The sequence below is a fragment of the Myodes glareolus genome, chromosome 13 (assembly GCF_982192425.1).
Source record: "Myodes glareolus chromosome 13, mMyoGla1.1, whole genome shotgun sequence".
NCBI lineage: Eukaryota > Metazoa > Chordata > Mammalia > Rodentia > Cricetidae > Myodes > Myodes glareolus.
Genome location: NC_142038.1, coordinates 28,063,972 through 28,069,429, shown reverse-complemented (window position 1 = coordinate 28,069,429; position 5,458 = coordinate 28,063,972). Strand labels below are relative to the sequence as shown.

The window sequence follows — 5,458 nt, the reverse complement described above, 5'->3', positions numbered from 1 at the left end:
TGTCTGCTGTTGGTACTTGACATTCCTGGTATACACATGATACACTCATGTTGTTTGTTGGCAGTGTTACTTTTTTTTGATGATAATCTCAGATCCTGTTCCTTGACCTAACACTTTGTTTTCCTCAAAACAAAATGTGATAAACAGTAACTGAGTTAAACGTCTGGAAGAGACACAGAAGAAGGCACTGATCTGACAGTTCAGACTGCAATAATCTCCTGTAGACCTGGCTCTCATACTGCTGTGCACTGGGCATCTAAGATCCAGGTACCACCAGTCAGGTCCTTGAGATCAACCACCCTCGTGTCCACACAGGACTTACCTTACTGCATGAGTCACCTGTTCTTGCTCTTTCTGTGAAAGCATCTCTCCTGTCGTTGTATGGTCCTCATGACCTCCGGTAGCCATTAGAACCTCCTCAAATCTCTTCCCCCAATATCATCCTATGTAGTTTGTTATTAATAAATTCATTTCACATAGTAGGAGTGTAGTGTAAGTATTGAACCTAAGATACTCATTTCCAAAGGAAAAAACTCAGAATATTTTCAAGTTTAATAGAAATAACGATTGAGTGTCCCTTAGCAAAAAATTTACTTTTCCTTATCACAAATAAGTGGCATAATTAAACTCTCAAGGAAAGGCTTATATCAGCTTATAGATTCAGAGTTTCCATGACATAGTTGGTCAGATCTGGCTTAGGTCTCTCTTGATGGTGCTGGATTACAGTGGTGGTCAACTTCACCCCACAGACAGGAAGAAAAGCAATAGAAGGGACAGTGTCATACACACAAATATATCAGCACCTTCACTAGATCCCACATACTAAAGGTTCCACAACTTACCAGGGCTAGAGATATGGATCAGTTGTTAAGACCATTGGCTACTCTTCCAGAGCACCCAGGTTCAAATTCCAGAACTCACTTAGTAGCTCACAACTATCTGTAACTCCATTGTCAGTTTACTGGCATCTGCAGGTGTTCCATACATGATGTCCACTTACATACACACAGGCAATACATCCAAGCACTTTTTCCTTACTTTTTAATACAATAAAATAAATCTTTAAAAAAAGAAATAGGAGAGTGTATTTAGGAAGAGAACAATATACAAGAAAGAGAATGAAAATTCATGGCGAGCAGAAAACAAGGATTGACTTGGCATGAGGTAAGGACTTAGTAATACAATCATAATGGCAGGATCAAACCTGAGTATGAAGCTGAAAAATCACTTCTATAATCCTGCTACCCGTCTATCCTAGCAATAGCTTCATTTCCTAAGTTAAATTTGTGTTTATATGTAATATTCTCATACTGTGGAACAAAGAATAAAGACTTAACATATGCTAAAAACTCAATAAGAAAAGATACTGTGGGTTCCAGTAAGATGGCTCAGTGCATAAGGGTGCGTTCTGCCGAGGTTGAAGATGTGAATTCAGTCTCCAGAATTCACATGGTAGAAATTGAGAATAAACTCCCACAAGGTGCCCTCTGGTCTCTAAACACAAATTATGAATGTGTGCACTCATAGATTAGAGAGATAGAGAGATAGAGATGTAGAGAGATAGAGAGATACATACGTACATACATACATAGATATAAACAAGTGGAAAAAGCTACGTAAATAAAATTTTTAAAATGAGAATGTATCGTGAATCCTTTCAGGAGAGAATGTAATTCAGGTGGACCAAGAAAGGATACAAATGAGATGAATTACATCAAACTGTGTCACGTTTGAATAATTCGTGGATTCCCTCAAGGTGCTAGTGATTAATAGCAGTGATTAAGATATGAGCAGTTGATTGCTGGGGGAAATGTCAAGTGTTTGCTGCATAAGCATGATGACTTCAGCTTAGACCCACAGCACCCATAAGACACCAGATTGGGTGGCATGTACCTGTAATGTTAGCACTGGGAGGTCGTGACAGTAGGATCTCAAGAAATCACAAGCCATGTAGTCAAGACAATTGATGAGCTTAAAAGTCCGTGAGAAACTCTATCTCAAAAAACAAGGCTGCAATCTTAGTGGAACTCTGAAACACAGCTTGCTGTAATACTTGAGGGAACCAAGAGCTTGCTACAACACTGAGGGGAAAAAGAGAGAGAACAAAGAGAGAAGACCAAAAGAGAAATCTTAGAGAGACCTCAGAGACTTCTTGAGACAGACATTGACAGTACATAGCAAACCAAGAAAGCAAGAGAAAGGAGGACTGGGGGAGGGGGAGGGTAAGGGGGGTGGGAGAAGGTGGAAATGTTAAATAAATAGTAATATGGATGACATTATCAAAGCTGGAATTGAGGAGGTCGTGAAGAAGATAACGTAGGAAGAATGATCAGTTGTGACTGGATTTGGAAATAGAGATTAAGTCTGGGAACTGATTTGCTATGGGTGAGACAGACAGTGGAGGCTCCAGGGAGACTGGGGATTTGCCGTCTCCTTAACTGATGGTGAGGTCCTTGTGATGTCATGGGAGGTCTTGCAGGCAGGTTTGCGGAGAATAAATGGCAGAAATATGAGATCTGAGTTGATCTGATTTAATTAAATATCCCATAATCCAATTCAGGTCCTTAGACCTGGTAGCAAGTGTATTTACATGCTGAACCATCTTTCTGGATTTCATATTTATTCTTTCAAGACATGGACTCAAGTACCACAGCATAGTCTCTAACTCACTATGTACCAAGGATGACCTTGAAGTTCTGACTCTCTAACCTCAACTCCCTGAGTATCAAAATTGCAGGGATACACATGCACCTAGGTGCATGTGCTAGAAATGAAACCAAGGCCTTATTCAGGCTGGGAAAGCTCTCCATCCATTGGCCTACATCTTCAGTGCACAGTTATAATGCTTTCATATAATAAAAGGTGTGTTTGATGTCTGGTGGGGGGATATTTCCAAATGAAGCTGAAAATTGTCCTTTAAAGTTCTGTGAAGAATCGTGTGGTGGAATTTTGATGAAGTTTACATAAAATCCATTGATTGCATTTGTAGGGTGGCCTGTTTGTATGATAGTCATACTACACAATCATGAGCATGGGAGTATTTTCATCTTCTGATAACTTCTTCAAATTCTTTAGTCAGTGTCCTAACGTTTATATCATACAAGTTTTTACTTGTTTGGTTAAAGTTACCACAAAATATTTTATATTATTTTTGGCTATTAAGAGAGATTTTAGTTTCCTCATTTCTTTCTCAGTCCATTTTCCATTTGGGCAGGAAGGCTACTGATTTTTTTAAATTTATTCTTTATCCAGACACTTCACTGAACGTGTTTATTAGTTGTAGAAGTTTCCAGATGAAATTTTTGGAACTTTTAAGTTATTAGCAAGAGATCTCTGCAGGTTGCTTCAATTTGTTTGTTTGTTTGCTGTTAGTTTTTGTTGTCTCATGTAGGCACGTAGTGCTGTGAAATTACCTCTTAGAAACACAATCATTGTTGCATAAGTTTGGGTATGTTGTGAATTGACATATTCAATTCTAAAAAATCTTTAATTCTTTCTTAACTTTTGTCTTCATCCATTTTTCACCCAGAGAGTTAAATTCCATGAGTTTGTATGTTTCCTGTTGTTTGTTTCATTGATTAATATTCAGCTTTCATTTGTGGTGGCCTGATATGACATGAAGTGTTACTTCCATTTTATTATATCTGGTGAGCCATCGAATAGTGTTTGGAAGATACTTCTAAGGAGACACCTGGGAAATAGAAAAATATATACCTTTGGGAGTGGACTTGGCATTCAGCAGTATATCTTTTTAAAGATTTACTTTAATTTTAAACATGTATATGTATTATGGGGATTGAAGTATGTGCATGTAAATGCAGATCCAGTCAGAGGCATCAGAAATCCCTGGGGCTAGAATTAGAGGCAGTTGTGAGTCACCTGACATGGTGTCAGTAACGTGCTTGGTTCTTCTTTCAGAGCAGTACATGCTCTTCACCACTGAGCAGTCTCTCCAGCACAGGCATATAAAGTTGACAAAGCAGTTAGTCCCCTGTACAAGTCAAAATTCTCCATTGAAGATTGATAGAGAGGTCAGTCTCTGTAAGTGTCTATATCTACTGTGTAATGGGCCTAAACTTTCTACTGTAGCATCTCACGGTGTATAAAATGTGACAGACCTGGACAATATATTATAATTAATTACAATTACCTCCTTGCCTTAAGGTATCTACATCTGAAACCACAGGTGCTTTCCCATTAAGCACTACATCTCCCCAGTGTATTTTCACAATATACTAACACACGCTAACACTGTACAGCTTTATAAGTCATAAATATTCATAAGAAAGGAGCAAAAGCTGAGGAGAGACAATGAAAACAGAAAAAAACTACTAAACTGAATAAACCTGTATACTTAAGAGATGTATAGATCTCAGAATTGAAACCAGGATATGTGTTAGTTGAGGAAGGGATTCCACTGTTGTTTCCACAGGAGAGGAAAAGCTATGGGTACCATCAAAATTAATAAATATCTAATTCTAACAGGAGAGACCTCTTAAGAAGAAGTAATACTTCTTTAATGGATATGGCAATTCTATATGTGAAAGGAAAAAGCATCAAATAAGGATCAGGGCATAGTTCTGTTATTGTCTTTACAGGAAAATGGAAATACCCATCTTCAAGAAGTCAAAAGACCTTGAACATCTATACATCTAAAGAAGAAGGGAAACTCTATGGGAAAAAAATTACCAAGCAAAGAAATATCTGGCCTAATTTTACAAATATTCTCTACAGGGTAAATTCTCAGTAACTAAAAATTAAAATCTCTTTACTTCTCAAAAAATGTGTAGTCTTGATTCAATTAAAAAGCAAAGGTGACCTTGGAGTTGGAGTGTGGCTCTCTTCTTCTCTAAATTCAAGCATGCTGTTAAAAGAAAATTTTAGAGTCTCTACCTCATATCAGAAGAACCACCTAATTTGTGACAGAAGAAACTCAAAACCTAAAGAAAAATGTCACCGCAAATCTCTTTCCACTCATACTTATTTTTGACTCTTTAGAACATTTCTTTAGATATAATACAATCCTAAAATTTAAACTTTCCATGTTGATATTAATACTGTTTAAATTTTCCACAGTGAACAAAAAAATTTCCTTACAGTGATCTCTGAAGTCTCCAAAAGGATGATGGGGCTCCACACCAATGATTCTACTTGGTTCATAATAATGCCATTTAGCCAATAAACACCACCCAAAGATTGATTTTGGACTACAAACTGCTCAGAATAATTCCAAGGTGGCTAGCTGAGATGGTCCATCTTCTTATACACTCTGGCCAGAACGTCAGATTACTTTCACCCATTACTCAGAGACTAGCTATAAATGTTACAGCTAGTTCTAGTGAGAAAGAATTGGTTTTGTCTTTTACAGAATCCCATAGCAATATTGTCACCCTCCCCCGACAGTTGGAAATAATTCTAAGAATACAACACCCCCTCTGCCATCAGGAGAGGTGTATAG

At 37.6% G+C, this 5,458-nt stretch overlaps 1 pseudogene across 1 annotated transcript in view; it reads left to right on the top strand.

The window, feature by feature from the left end:
• LOC125390187 (interferon-inducible GTPase 1-like) overlaps positions 1 to 5,458 on the top strand; it is a 153,734-nt pseudogene that overhangs the window by 26,728 nt on the left and 121,548 nt on the right. The window lies entirely within an intron of this gene.